Below are 16,295 nucleotides of genomic sequence, written 5' to 3' on the forward strand. Positions count from 1 at the left end.
TCCCATTGAAACAGTGAATGGTGATTAGCAGTATTATCTGATGTAGAAGTTCAGAAATGTGTCGGTTAACTTGGCAATGTTCTGGGGGGGCTTTTTAAGAGAATGTTGTGGAGAAAATCCAGAAAGCCAAGGGGAGAAATGTGGGGGTGTTAGGAGTGAGGAAGGTGGAGACATCAGTACAGATGTATGTTCTTGAAAATTTTGGGGCACTTAGGAAATAAAGAATAGTAATTTAAAGGAGTTTTGATTAAGTAAATTGTCTATCTTATATATATTTGAAATATTTTTCACTTAAAAGTAATACAAATTGAAAGTTGGAAAAATAAAGAAGAGTGGAAAGACAAAAACAAACCATCACCCATTGTTCTATTGAGAAAGGACACCTGTTATTAGTGTTTTTGTGGGGTTTCTGTCAGTCTTTATTCTTTACCTGTTTATATCTACACATCAGAATCTACTTCATGCACAACTCTGTTGTCTGCTTTTTACACTGCCTATTATTTCCTTGTGTTGATAGCGTCATATAATAATGATAGCATTTTATAATTAGAGTATCTCATTGTAGCTGTCTCATTGTATACAAAGCCATTTTTTCATTGGGATAATTAAGCTGAGGGAGTGAGATCCCAGGGAAGGGGACGGTAGAGAGAGGGACAAGGACCCCAGTCCAGGTTAGCACTGGAAGGGAGGAGTGAGGCCAGGCCTCACTTGAGGAGTTGTGTTGGAGGACGAGTGAAGGATAACTGGAGACAAATTTTGAATTTGAGAAGGTTGCTGTTGAAGAAATCATGTCAGAGGGCCTCTGTAAAGGGAAGAGAAAATTTAGAACAGCTGAGATGGGGAATTTGGTTGGGAGTTGACAAGAAGTGGGTTGAAAGGGTTTTCTGAGGAGCAGTGAGGGAATACAGCTGAGCCTGGGATTACTTGAGGCCAACTTTTCCTGAATTAATCAGGCACTGAACTCCTTCCTGATTAAGGGTAGGATTGGGTGCAGTATTTGGGATGAGTCTGCTACACTGGTTAGAATCCTTAATGATGGAGGTAAACGGCTTGGTGGTTAAGAAGGTGGTCTCAGGGACAACTGCCTGGATCTGAATCCTGGGTCTGCCATTTACTGGTTGTGTGGACTTTGGCAAATTCCTCATTTCCTTCTGTGTTGATTTCTTCACCTGTGTTATATACAGTGATATTAATATCTGTTTCTTGATATTTGTTAGGGTTAAATGAGAAAATCTATGTTAAGCATTTGCAACAGTGCATGGAACATAATAAATATTAAATAAATATTATTATGATTGAGTTGGTTGCAGGTAACAGAAACTCAGTACAACTAGATTAAGGAAAAGGAATTTATTGACTTACAACTGAAGAGTATAAGAAACCAGGCATTGCTCCATCCATTTTATTCTCTGAAATGTCTTGAGACTTCACTTTCTTCTGTGTTGGTTTAGTTCTTAGGCGGGCTGTCTGGAAGATGACCACCAGCTTCTCTGTACTTACATCCTATTAGCTGGGCAATGCCAGCAGGAGACAGAGTACCTTTTCCCTGAAAACTCCAGCAAAGACTTTGGAGATATTCTTATTGACCTGAGTGGTGTTCCCAGCCCATCAGTGATATGACTACTGTGGCCAGGGGAATTCAGTGCTGTCATTGGCCAGGTCTGAGTCATACTTAACCTTTAGAGCTGAATCACATGGTCTGAGGGTAGGATGGTCTCAAAAGAAAATGAGGTGCTTTTATTAGAAGAAGGATAAAGGATACTGGGCAAGCAGGAAGTCATTTCCACTCTACCAGTGGAATGGGCAAAGTGGAGAAGGACTGTGGAGAAGGCAGGCAAGCAGAAAGAGAAACTGTGCTGGGTGGTGAGGCTCCTAGGTTAGTGAGAGAAGGTGGAGGGTGGTAGGGTAGGGTCATGGAGGGTAGTAGAACTGATTCCCAAAGTATGTTCCATTGATTGCCAATTCAAGCGAATTTTTTTTTTCTTTAAAGGTTTTATATACTTATTCATGAGAGACACAGAGAGAGGCAGAGACACAGGCAGAGGGAGAAGCAGGCTCCCTCTTGGGAGCCTGATGTGGGACTCAATCCCGGGACCTTGGGATCACATCCTGAGCTGAAGGCAGGCGATGCTCAAACACTGAGCCACCCAGGCGTCCCTCAAGCAAATGTTAACGGGTTTTTGTGACAAGAGTTCCATGGAGGAGGAAGTCTGGAAAATGCCAGTATCTGTACTACAAGATTTTTCTTACTTTTAACACACTTTTGTATCTGGTGATTCTTAGGACAGAGGTATAGGATCTGTGATTCCCAAACATGCAGGCTTCTGGGGCCCTTAATCAATGGAGCATTTTGTGGGGTTAGTATCTGTGGACCACATTTTGAGAAACATGGTAGAAGAGGATGGTGGTGAGGTTGGGGAGTGGAAGAAGAGATTTTTGGATTGTTTGCAGGGGGACAGTGGTCTGCAGGTGGCTGTGGGCACTGAGGAATGGACCCCTTCTCCTTAAGTATGGAGTCAGAGGTGTAAGAGAAGGTAGGGAGGGTAGGGTGTTGAGGAGTGCAGGAACTGGCAAAGGTATATATTGGCAAGAGTGACGGGGCTTGTATGGAGGGAGCCCTGGAGCTGGGGGGAGGGCAAGATCTCAGGTGGGACAAAACTAGAGTTGTGGGGGACCCCTGTCTCTTAGGAAGCTTGGAGCTCTTTTAGCCTTTTTAGGTCTAGCATTTTTTAAGCCTATTTATTATTTTTTAAAAATTTATTTATTCATAGAGACACAGAGAGAGGCAGAGACACAGGCAAAGGGAGAAGCAGGCACCATGCAGGGAGCCTGACGTAGGACTCGATCCAAGGTCTCCAGGATCATGCCCTGGGCTGTAGGCAGGGCTAAATCGCTGTGCCACCTGGGCTGCCCCAGGTCTAGCATTTAATCAGAACGTGGTCACTGAGCTGGATTTGGGAAAATTGGCTTCTCAAGAAAAGTGCGGGTAAGTCATTTAACTGACTGTGGGTGAAGCTGAATATGGAGACTTTGGGGCCAGGAGAGCCTGAGGAGTTGATGGCACTATGTTTGGGGAATTACCAACAGAGCTGAGCTGTAGAAAGGACTGACTCTTAACATCCACAGCATAGCAGGGATTCTGGATGCACAGACTTGCTCCACCTTTCCCTCCTCTCCCTGTGTCTTCTGATTTTTGTTTGTTATATTAGATTTGACATTGTCACGACCTATACTGTTTTAACCTCAGTTTCTCACATGTCCTAGATTCTGCTCTGTAGTTAACTGCATTCAGTTTTTACTGCCAGGTCTTGTACAGCACAGCCCTTATACTCACGAGTTTTTCTTTCTTTTTCTTTTTCTTTCTTTTTTTTTTTTTACCTCTTTTGGATTCATTTACTAGGAAGGGTTTGATGGGAGCTATCTTTCTGAGACCTTCTCTGTTGTCTTATATGTGATGACACCTCACCTGGGTTAATAAACATTTTGGGTCACATTCTGCTCACCCCCACTCCCTAAATTCTCTAAGAGTTGTTTTTCCATCTTTCTTTTTAAAAATTTTTTTTTTAAAGATTTTATTTATTTATTCATGATAGTCACAGAGAGAGAGAGAGGCAGAGACACAGGCAGAGGGAGAAGCAGGCTCCATGCACCGGGAGCCCGACGTGGGATTCGATCCCGGGTCTCCAGGATCGTGCCCTGGGCCAAAGGCAGGCGCCAAACCGCTGCGCCACCCAGGGATCCCTGTTTTTCCATCTTTCGGCGTTGATTGTTGCAGAGAGGAGCATGCAGGCAGCCTGACTGTGCCCCCCTGTAGCTGACTCGATTTCTCTGCCCATTGGAGTCTTGACTTCTTGAGTGAATTGTTCTGAGAGGAGAAATTACCCTTTGTAATTCAATTTCAGATATATCTTTATTTTAGAATATTGTCTTCTCTTATATCTTTGACTACTTCTCTGCGTTCTGACTCATTCTGTTGCTGTTGTTCTTAAAGAGTTGGGGTGTATTCAGAGTCTTGGTTCCCCAGAGTCTCATCATATTCTTTGTGTAGATTTCCTTTGGGAACCAGGAGCCATGGGCTTGAAGCTGCTCCTGCCACTTCAGCTCTTAACTTGCCATAGGGGTCAGGTGTAAAACGGCAGAGTGCTCTGTGCATTGCTACATGGGCTCTGAGCAAAGCTGGCCACCCCATCATCTCATTGTCATGTTTGTTGGGGTACCTAATAATTGGTACTGTTTGTTGAATACTCCTGTGTGTTCCTTTTTCAGGAGAGAAATTTTTGTTGTAAAAGGAGAGAAGTGAGGTGGTCTCTGGAGGGAAAAATGGGGTTAGGGAAGGCTACTTTTTTTTTTTTTTTTTTAAGAGTTTGCTCATATGTTGATAGGAGTGATCCTGTTGAGAGGAGGAACATGATTCGTGGGAGAGAGAGGAAAGAGAGCTGAAGCCATATCCTCAACTAGGCAAGAAGGTGTAGACTTAAAGCACAACTGGGAAGATAGGCTATAATTAGACATTTTGCTGAAATCTGTATATCCTGTACTTGCAGGACCCTCCAGACCCCACCCCTTAGGAGGGTGGCAGCAGGTATGGGGGAAGAACCTGAGGCTTTACCATTTACCAGCAAGAGACTAGATCCTCCATGGCCCTGTGCTTCTTGCAGAGGAGCCTAGGACAGACTGGGTAACCTCTCTGAGACTGGATTTCAGTCTCTTGTAAAATGCCAGTGATCCCGTGCTTGCTTTGGCAGCACATTTACTAAAATTGGGATGATACAGAAATGATTAGTGTGGTCCCTACACAAGGATGATATGCAAATTTGTGAAGTATCCCATATTTTAAAAAATAAAATAAAATAAAATGCCAATAATCCCAAGTATTAAACAAGTAAGTGTTAAATCAGACAATGTAAGCAGAACATAAAGAAAACAAAAGTGACTTCAGTTCCACCATTGAGAGATAACCACCTTTACCATACATACTTGAAAATAATATTCTTTATATACTGTTAGGTTACATGCTTTTAGCACTTAAATACATTAAGGACAATGTTCCATGTCATTTAATGTTTTCCTATAACACCATTTGAAAAAAAGTGTGTGTAGGTCACTCCAGCAGAAGGACTTAGCAGTTTTTTTTAACATTTTAATTTATTTATTCATTCATGAGACACACAGAGAGAGAGGCAGAGACACAGGCAGAGGGAGAAGCAGGCTCCATGCAGGGAGCCTGATGCGGGACTTGATCCCGGGACTCCAGGATCACACCCTGGGCTGAAGGTGGCGCTAAACCACTGAGCCACCCGGGCTGCCCCAGGACTTACCAGTTTTAAACAGTTCCTGAGTATTGACAGCATGTAAGTTGCTCCTTACTACTTTCTATTCTAAGTGGCACTGTCTTGAACTTCCTTGTGGTTGTGTTTTCACATGCATACATGCTTATTTCCCCAGGGCAGTTTTCTGGCAATGGAAATTTAGCTGAGTGGTAGACAAACTGACACTGTCCTGCAGATTTGGGGTGGGTGATATTCTCAGATAGGCAGAGTGCCGTCAAGCACCCACAGGGTGCTGATAAATGGGCTGCTGTCACCCTGGAAGCAGGACTCTGGGGGGCCAGCGATTAGTCTCTAGATGTGGCCTGTCCCCTTCAACGATTTAATTGCTGTCCCTGTTGAAGTCACAAGGGCAAGCTAATCAAACACGAGGAAGCTGTGAGGTTGAGAGAGAGACAGAGAGATGTTGAATGATGGAGTTGAGATGCAGGGGAGACCCTGACTGGTAGGAGGAATGGGCTGAAACAAGCAGGAGAAACTGACTAGGGCAAACTGTCCTGTCAGAAGAATGGTAACTGCTCACCAGCCTAGACCACCCATGGGACATTAGGGGAGAGCTGACGAGTATCAGGTGACAAAAAAAGAATGCGATTGATGGTATGTGGTTGCCCCTCAAACTCATGTAAAACAACCCAATAACCTCAGGATGTGTCAGTGTGAGTATAGCGTCCAGACCATGGGGAATGTGGATAGCTGGAGCTCAGACAAACAAAAGATGTTCAGGCTGGTGAATGATCTAGACCACCGTTGTTCAGTAGAAATATGATGTAAGCTCTCTCACTCACTCACTCTATCATCTATTTAAAATTTAAAAATTTCTGGTAGCCAATAATAGATTTTAGGTAACCCGATATATTCAAAACATGTTCATTTCAGTATTAATATAAGCAAATTACTTTAAAAAAATATTTTATTTATTTATTCATGAGAGACACAAAGAGAGAGAGAGGCAGAGACACAGAGGGAGAAACAGGCTCCATACAGGGAGCCCGACGTGGGACTTGATCCCCGGTCTCCAGGATCACACCCTGGGCTGAAGGTGGCGCTTAAACCACTGAGCCACCTGGGCTGCCCAATAAATTACTTTTTAAAAAAGATTTTAGGGATCCCTGGGTGGCGCAGCGGTTTGGCGCCTGCCTTTGGCCCAGGGTGCGATCCTGGAGACCCAGGATCGAGTCCCACGTCGGGCTCCCGGTTCATGGAGCCTGCTTCTCCCTCTGCCTGTGTCTCTGCCTTTCTCTCTCTCTCTGTGACTATCATGAATAAATAAAAATAAAAAAAAAATTTAAAAAAGATTTTATTTATTCATGAGAGATCCAGAGAGAGAGGCAGAGACATAGGCAGAGGGAGATGCGGGCTCCCTGCGGGGACCCTGATCTGGGACTCAATCCCAGGACCTCGGGTTCACGCCCTGAGCCAAAGGCAGATGCTCAACCACTGAGCCACCCAGGCGTCCCTATAAATAAATTTTAATGAGGTATTGCAATCTTTTTTCCCCAAGTACTGTCTTTGAAATCCAATATATATTTTACACTTCCAGCCTATCTCAATTCATATGCTAAATTTCACTGGTTAAAATACAATAGAGGCCCACCAAAACAATAAATTGTGTTTAATGGAAAAATGTTTAATACTTTAATTTTAATTAAGTTTAATTAAATTTAATTATAATGCTTTATTTTTTTAAATTTACATTTAAATAATTAAAATTAAATGAATAAAAACTGAGTTCCTCACTGGCATGAGCAACATCTCAAATGCTCTATAGTCACATGTGGCCGGTGGATATCGGGCAGCACAGGTCTGTGCTCTGAGGTTCCTACTCTAAATGTGGTCTATGTATCAGCAGCATCCAAACTCCCTGGGGGAACTGGTTAGAGATGCGAGTCTCAGGCCCCATCCAGACCTTCTGAGCTGAAGCTTGCATTTCAGCAAGTTCTCTGAATGATTTCTGTGTTCACTACAGTTTGAGAAGCAGTGGTTAGATGTTGGGCCATGATTTGGGGAATGTGTGAAGCAAATGAGTATTATTTTGCATGGAAAATGAAGCCTCCAGGAAGTTGTATAATGACCTTCACATGTTTGAAGACCTGTGTATAGAAGGTGAGGGAGATGTAGAGAGGTAGCCCCAAGTGGAAGAACAAGGACTACAGGTGGAGGTGGGGCTGGAGTGGGAGAAAGGAAACCAAAGTTTTTATTTTATTTTTTATTTTATTTTATTTTTTATTTATGATAGTCACACAGAGAGAGAGAGAGAGGCAGACACAGGCAGAGGGAGAAGCAGGCTCCATGCACCGGGAGCCTGACGTGGGATTCGATCCCGGGTCTCCAGGATCGCGCCCTGGGCCAAAGGCAGGAGCTAAACCGCTGCGCCACCCAGGGATCCCGGAAACCAAGCTTTTAAAGCTTCAATAGTTAACTATTCCACTGAATCCTTTTTTTTTTTTTTAAGATTTTATTTATTTGTTCATGAGAGACACACAGAGAGGGAGAGAGGCAGAGACACAGGCAGAGGGAGAAGCAGGCTCCATGCAGGGAGCCCGACATGGGACTCGACCCTGGGTCCCCAGGATCACACCGTGGGCTGAAGGTGGTGCTAAACCAATGAGCCACCCAGGCTACTCTGTTTTTTTTTTTTTTTTTTTCTTTTAAAGATTTTATTTATTCATGAGACACACACACACACACACACACACACACACACACACAGGCAGAGGGAGAAGCAGGCTCCATGCAGGGAGCCCAACGTGGGACTTGACCCTGGGTCCCCAGTATCACACCTTGGGCTGCAGGCGGCGCTAAATCGCTGTGCCCCCAGGGGCTGCCCTGTTTTTTGTTTTTTTTTTTTAACATTTTATTTATTTATTTATTTGAAAGAGAGAGAGGGGGGTGGAGGGGAGAGGGAGAGTGTCTCAAGCAGACTCTGTGCTGAGCACAGAGCCCCACTGAGGGCTTGATTTCATGACCCTTAGATCATGACCTAAGCTGAAAGCAAGAGTCAGATGCTTAACCGACTGAGCCACCCAAATAAGTACAGCTTTCACTGAATCCCTATAATAACATAACTGAACGGAGAGGTAAGTCAGATCTTCCAAGTCTACTAAGTCACCCCTCCCCTAATTGCTGTGCATCCTGGAGGAAGAATTATTTGGCCACTAGGAGCCTCAGCTTACTGTCTATAAGATAGGGAAAATAATAACACCCCTCCAGGGATCATGTGAAGACCATGGAGGCAAGGACCATATTTGCCATGTTTACTACACCATTTCTGGGCTTTGCATAGACCTGGCACGGACTCAGCCCGCAGTAACGATTTCTTTGTCAACTGGCAAAGCTCTGACTTGTGAACAATGGCCATTACTACTACTAGCAGGCTTGTGGTTTGAGGTGACAGGTTGTGTTTTTCAGTAGACACAAATGAACCCAGCCCTTGAAAGCTTGTTTTTTTATTTACAGTCTCGATTGATCTGGATCGATCTATATCCTCAAACCTTTTCATCAAGAGAGTGAAAACAGAAAAGCAAGGAGGGGAGTGGTTCTGGATTCCTCCACCTTCTCTTGCTCAGTGGGCAGTGATGGGCCTCTGGCCACTTTTATGCTATAGGCACAAAATATCTCCAAACGTGGTACCGGGTCACTCCGAAGAGGGAGGGTAACCTAGCCCATCAAAGCATTTCTCTGCAAAAGACCTCATCACAGATTCACTAAGCCACATCTGTGCTTCTGTCAAGTAAACAAAGAATATCTACTGCTCTCAGGCAGGCACTAACATTAGCCGAGTGAGGGCTCTTTGGGGACCAGGGAAAGGAGGTTCGCATTTGAAAATGAACCACTGTACATGGATTTATAGCTCTGCTTTTCCGATGGAGAGGGGGAAATATTTTTCTCTGGGAGATTGGAATTTACTAGTGGATTCAAGTGTAACTTTGGAGAGTGGCAGAGGTATTAGACGTGGCAGTATCACAGTATTGTTTTATTGGCAATTAGATTTCAAACTGGCACAAATGTATGAAAATAAGTCTCAATTATGGGCCTGTGAAGTTTCTCCACCATCTGTCAACAGTTTGCTCCTTATGCCGTAACATGTGTACCTTTGGAGGGGAAATGATTTAATAGCCCAAGTGAAGAGGTACAGCTCACCAAATTATATTGGAGTTTATAGCCAATGCCTGCATTTGTGATTTCTGATGCAGAGAAGGCAAATTTAAACTTGTGCGAATGCACATGCGTGCACACATACACCTCCTTTCAGGGGTCTTACAGATTCACAGCTGTCAGAGAGGCAGGTACTTCGAAAGGAGTGAGCCCAACTTCCCCACTTTACAGTTGTGAAAAGTCCAGTCCCAGAGAGGTCCACGGACTTGTCCAAGTGACACTATGACGTGGGGCAGAGCTAGAACTGTAACTAGCAAGCATCAGAGTTAGGGGCAGTGCTGTGATGGTAAATGCAGGACAACTGGCTCACTGGGGAAATGAAAACCCTGATGTGCCCTGCCTGCCTATTCCTTTGGTATAGACACTCCCACAATGGCTGATTTATTATCACCAATGTGATGTCACTGAATGTGGAGTTTGGAAGAGATGTGTATGATCATCTCTCGTGAACCAGTGGGAGCCAGCTTCAGTGTAGCACTGGTAAGGGCAATTGCTGGTTTGCCTGTCTGGAATCTGTTTTCCATTCTGGTAAGAGTCCTCTGATTTTTCTTGAAGGTATCCACCTCCTACTCTCTTCTTGGCCCACAGGGTTTGGGTAGAGTGACCTCCTCACCAGCTCCAGGGGTGGCATGTGACCCAGGCCTGGACCAATCAGTGTGTCCCATCTCCCTGGACATTGATTGGTTCAAGGATGGGCTTGTGGGCCAATCTGGCTCTGGGAGTCAGGACCCAGGACTTGGATTGAATTGGTGGTCTTAGAGCTAGGGAGGTGTAGCCTAGATCGACTGGTGTCTGAGCACTGGGACAAACCCAGAGGAAAACAGTAAAGAGAGAAAGAATGAGAGAGAGAGAGAGAGAGAGAGAGAGAAAGAGAGAGAATGGGCCCTAATAATAATTTTTGCTCCTGGATCCATCTCTACTTCAGGTTTAAATCCTGGACTTCTGTATATGAAAATCCACAAATTTCTATATTTCTCTATCAAGTGCACCCTGTCTGACAGAAGGAGTCTTAACTGAGGAGTTTGCTGTTGGGAGTTATACACGAAAATCTTGAGGGACCTTTGGGACCTTCTGCCTGTGTAGTGTGAACCCCAGGAGGCCATGACCTTGTTTATCTTGGCCATCATTGCTTTCACAGAACCCAGCACTGTGCCTGGCATGTGAGAGATGCTCAGTAAATTTTCATTGAATTTCTTGTGTCAGGCAGGTTTTGCTGTATTATGATGCAGTAACAAACAGCCCCCAAATTAAGTGGCTTATAACAGTGGTTTATTTCTTCCTTATAACTTTTGTCACCTAGAATGACTACAGCTCTATTCTATGTATCTTTATCCAAGGGTCCAGAGTGGTGGAACAGCCCCCCTCTAAGACATGATAATCTCATGGCAGAGCGGGGGAAAAAGAACAAAGGCAGAACCTTGTGGTGGCTCTTAAAGTTGCTGCTTAGATAAGGTACTCATCACTTCTTTTCATGTTCCCTTGGTCAATGCAAGTCTCTTGACAGGGAGGCATACTCCATCCACAGCAAGACACTGCATGCCACAGGCGGGAGTACCAATTTATTATCAATCCTTTTAAACATTGAGGAGCAAGTAATGGGGTGCTATAATACTGGTAACCACATACTTAATGAGAGAATGTGGGAACACAATTAGATATTTTCTTCTGAAGTTGAACATTTGAATATTCACTGACCCAGGCATGCCCTTTCCAGGTAAAGACCCCAGAGAGCCTCTTGCATATGGGCATCACATGTGTGCTGACATGTGCAGAAATGTTCATAGCAGCATGTTTAGAATGGCACAAAGTCCTCAACAACTCAGACAACTTCAATGTCTGTAGACAGGCGAATGGATATATAAACCAGGATACACTTTTACACAGAGAAATAACATGCAGCAATTAAATGGACAAACTCAGCTATTTGGAACATGAACGCACCTTAGAAACATAGTATTAAGTGAAATATTCAAGTCTATAGAAGACTATGCAGAGTATAACTCGAATTGTAGAATTTGTTTATGGTTTTTTGCATAAAGGAATGATAAACACAAAAACGCAAGATGTGGCTATTTTGTGGAGGAAGGATGGAGTAGGTGAATACAAGTTATTGGTGATGTTCTAGCTCTTAGTTGGCTGGTGAGTTGAGGGGTGGTCATTTTAATATGCATTTTAACTTATATTTGTTACATTTATCCTTTTTATTCTATCAAATATGCTCAAAATACAATTAGAATGCAAAAAATAACAACTAGGAAAGGAAATAATTTGAAAATAGACAAAAATGGGCAGCCCAGGTGGCTCAGCAGTTTAGTGCTGACTTTGGCCCAGGGTGTGATCCTGGAGTCCCGGGATCAAGTCCCATGTCCCTGCATGGAGCCTGCTTCTCGCTCTCTCTGTCTCTGCCTCTCTCTCTCTCTCTGTGTGTGTGTGTGTCTCCCATGAATAAATAAAATCTTAAAAAAAATAGACAAAAGTGATTATGGAAAAGAGCTGTTTTAGAAAAAGCAGGGTTCCTAGAGATGAATTTGGCAAAATACACTTTGGGGTAGAGTTCAGGGGCCTGGAAGAGAAGGGACAGGCGGCGAATGAGCAGTAGTAGCTCAGATCACCAGGTGCCCCCATGCCTGAGGGAGGATCTGAGTCCTCATTGGCTCCGGTATCATGCTCATTAGGCCACTTCAGGGACTGAGGTACCAGGAGGGATCCTGCATATGAGCATGAACATTACAGGTCTACAAAGAGCAGGCTATCACTGTGGATGAATGCATTGGCTATTGGGTTTGTTCAACTGGTATTCTGACTTAATGGTCTGTCACTGAGAATTTGGTCCTCTCTGGGTGTATAGAGAAGGTCCCATTTTGGCCTGATCAAGTTGAAGAGGCCATATCCAGATGGTTGGGTGAAACTGGCCTCCACTCTTGACCACCCCCATTGAGGCTGCATTCTGCTGGAAGATTCCCTGATAGGCTTTCTGACCTTAGGGCAGGAGAAGGGACTTTCAGACTGGAGATTCTGGATCTTTACTGAAACAATCCAAAAGTACCTACCTCCAGGTGTCTTACCATCTTCCTGAGCAGATGCGTCATGATACTGAGGGAAGCCTGTCTTGCTGTGGGGATTCCAAGGGACTCAGTGGTATTTGAGTCTATTCCCTCAGAGGGGGAGAGAAAGAGAGAGAAGGGAGCTGTGGGGAGACTGGAGATGAGTCACAGCAGAAATCAGAGCACAGGTGATACCCTACTCACTCTCTGAGGGAGGGGAAGCCTGATGGCACTGGCCTTCCCTGAACTTCCCTGACCACCTTAGGAGTCACATGAAAAATCTGCTCTGTGTCCTCTACTTGGGGGCATGCTTGAGCTCTCTACACATTCAGGCTTAGTTAGCTCATTTAGTTTGATTTATTTTGTTTGCAAGTAACAGAAACCCAGAAAAAAAAATAAGATTTTTGTTCAATACATTTAAACAGGAGTAGGTTTGGCTTTATGTGAAATTTGATCCTGAATTCAAAAAACAGTCATGGAGCCCTCTTCCTGTCTCTGCTGACTTCTTGGCTCTGCTTCCTAATGTTGGCTTTATTCTGGGGATGGTGGTGGTGGTGGTGCTTCCTGCAGGTCCCAGCATTCTCCCAGAAGCTCCTGAGGCTCTACTAAGGTCCATGGGGGAAAGAAAGAGCTTCTTTGTCCCTGATCTCAGAAACTCTGAGATTGATTCTGTTGGGGCTGGCTTGGTCACATGCCACTTTCTCAGTCCATTACAATGGCTGGGAATGGGATGCACTGATTAGGGTAGCCAAGGCACATGATCTCCTTAGGGTAGGGAATGAAGTCAGCCTCCCCAGAACCTTGTGGATCTTTCAGTGGAAATCACAGGCCATGAGGAAGCAGAAAGGGGGATTGGATATGAAGGGGTAATCCACTAATGGTCACTTCTTATCTACTGATGCTTTAGTGAATATTAGTCATTTGGAGGAGCTCTTTGCACCTCAAAGGTAATAGTGCTATATTTCCATATTGCTCTATTGCTATAAAGATAATAATGCTATATCATATGCTATATTGGTATTATTTGCCTTTTAAATTTATGTTAATTTTTTGAACTTTTAAATAATTTTTAACCATGGACTTTTTTTTTTTTAAACTGAAGTAGAGCTGACACACAGCATTTACGTTAGTTTCTAACGTACAATATAGTGATTTGACAACTCTACACACCTTGCTATGGTCACCAAAAGTATAGCTACCACCTGTCACCATAAAATGCTATAACAATGTCACTGACTATATTCCCTATGTTGTGTCTTTCATCCCTGTGACTTATTCATTCCATAACTGGAAGCCTTTACCTCCTCCTCCCCTTCACCCATTTTGCCCATGCCCCCTACACACCGCCCCTCTGTCAATCATCTCTTTGTTCTCTGTATTTATGGATCTGTTTCTGCTTTTTTGTGTTTGTTCATTTGTTTTGTTTTTTACATTCAACACATAAGTGAAATCATTTGGCGTTTGTCTTTCCCTGTCTGACTATTTCACTTACATAGTACTCTTCAGGTCTACCCATGTTGTTGCAAATGGCAAGTTCCCATTCTTTTTTATGGCTATGTAATATTCCATTACAGATAAAAAAATATATATTCCTATATCTATCTATCTATCTATCTATCTATCTATCTATCTATCTATCTATCATCTCACATCTTCTTTATAACCATAGACATTTTTAAACATAAACAAAAGCAGAGCAGATAGAGTAATGAAACCCCCACCCCATACCCATCACCCAGCTTCAACCATAGTCATATATTAATTTTTGATGTTCAGAAGTTTCAAATTTGTACATAGTTCAGTCTTGCTCTTTTCCATTGTAGTTCATCCCAATGTTTATGTTTGTACTTAGAGAGACACCAGATAGATATTCAATTACATTTTCTCTTAGTGGTTATTCTTTTTTTTTTTTTCTTTTTAAGATATACTATGAGGTGAGGCTCTAACAGAATTTTTTCCCCAAGTATGCAATTTTTCAACTATTCTTATTTTTTTTTCAAGAGATTTTACTTATTTGAGGGGATCCCTTTAGTGCCTGCCTTCGGCCCAGGGTGTGATCCTGGGGTCCTGGGATCAAGTCCCACATCAGGCTCCCTGCATGGAGCTTGCTTCTCCCTCTGCCTGTGTCTCTGCCTCTATCTCTCTGTGTCTCTCATGAATAAATAAATAAATAATCTTAAAAAGATAAGATTTTATTTATTTGAGGGCAAGAGAAAGAGCGCAAAAGCAGGGGAAGGGGCAGAGGAAGAGGAGAAACAGACCCCCCACTGATGCAAGAAACAGACCCCCCAGCGAGCCAGATGCGGGCTCAATCCCAGGAACCTGGGATCAGGACCCGAGCTGAAGGCAGACTCAAATGACTGAACCACCCAGGCACCCCTCAAATTTGTTTATCGAATGATCCATCCTGTTCTCAGTGGTTTGGGAAGCCTCTTTGATTTGGTAGTAAGTTCTTGCATTGCCAGCATCTGTTTCTGGATGCATATTCCATTGTATTGACCTGTGTGTTGTTTCACCGATACCCACATTGAGCTTTGAACATGTATAAATAGTTTTCATATCCAATATGCTTAGTTCTGTCGCTGTGTTTCTTTTTTTTTCAATATTTTTTTGCCCAACTCTTTTCATTCCTCCAGGTGAAATTTGGAATCATTTTTACAAGTTCTAAAGAAAATCCCCTTAGGATTTTGATCAGAATTGGTTAAAGTCATGCCTTAAATTGGAAAAATGAACATTTTCTCAAATGGTGGTCTTCAAATATCGAAATATGGTGGCTTTTTTTTTTTTTTTCAGGTCTTGTGTGCCTCTCTGAAAATGCCATATTATTTCCTGTGAGGGTCACTCCTGGATCGTTTATGTATTTTGCTGTGTTTATGGATGGGAGTTTCAAAACTTCGCATTTGATCTTCGTTAGTCATTCTCTTAAGCCTTCTTGTTTGGTCAAGTTTGAGCCCCTCAAGGGTTTATTTAGACCACACTTTCTAGGAACTCACCAACCAATCTGCCAGAGTTTCTATTTGCTCTAAAAATCGAGCCCCCTGAGCTCTTATGTTTGGTGGGAAGAGCATTAAATTTGGCATCAGGACACACCTGAGTTGCAGGCCCTCTTCTGCCCTTTATCAGCTGGGTACCTCGGGCAACTGATTTTGCTTCTCTGAGTCTCATTTTCCTTATTTGTGTGTGGGCATGGATCATTTTATTCATTTTTCATCTACTTCCTTATATTGTGTTTCTCTGTAAACTTTTCTTCTTCTCTAGGAGAATCTAAACTCCTTGAGAACAGGGGCTATGCTGCCTCCTTGGTTACATGTGGGGAACGTAATTAGCTAACAGTGGGAGTTCAGGACTGCTAACAGAGTCCAGCCAGTGGACAACATGTTAGTTCATTCAAAGTAGAATATATTTTGAAATAATCTGGAGTCCTCACTTGGACCATGATTCTTTTTTTTTTAAGATTTAATTTTTTTTATGAGAGAGAGAGAGAGGTGCAGAGACACAGGCAGAGGGAGAAGCAAGCTTCAGGCAGGGAGCCCGATGTGGGACTCCATCCTGGGACTCCAGGATCATGCCCTGGGCTGAAGGCAGACACTCAACTGCTGAGCCACCCAGGCGTCCTGGACCATGATTCTTTTTTTTTTTTTGTTAATTATTTATTTATTTATTCATAGAGACACACACACACACAGAGGCAGAGACACAGTCAAAGGGAGAAGCAGGCTCCATGCAGGGAACCCCATGTGGGACTCGATCCTGGGTCTCCAGGATCACA

The 16,295-nt window shown here is 43.4% G+C and overlaps 1 protein-coding gene and 1 non-coding gene across 4 annotated transcripts in view; both read left to right on the forward strand.

Annotated features, from left to right (window-relative positions):
- The window catches only part of RPS24 (ribosomal protein S24), a 155,222-nt gene that overhangs the window by 61,923 nt on the left and 77,004 nt on the right, over positions 1-16,295 (forward strand). The window lies entirely within an intron of this gene.
- Positions 4,730-4,836, forward strand: LOC112652084 (U6 spliceosomal RNA). Its single transcript, XR_003131236.1, has one exon. It is a non-coding gene; the product is annotated as a U6 spliceosomal RNA (small nuclear RNA).

This window comes from Canis lupus, chromosome 4 (genome assembly GCF_003254725.2).
Source record: "Canis lupus dingo isolate Sandy chromosome 4, ASM325472v2, whole genome shotgun sequence".
Lineage (NCBI taxonomy): Eukaryota > Metazoa > Chordata > Mammalia > Carnivora > Canidae > Canis > Canis lupus.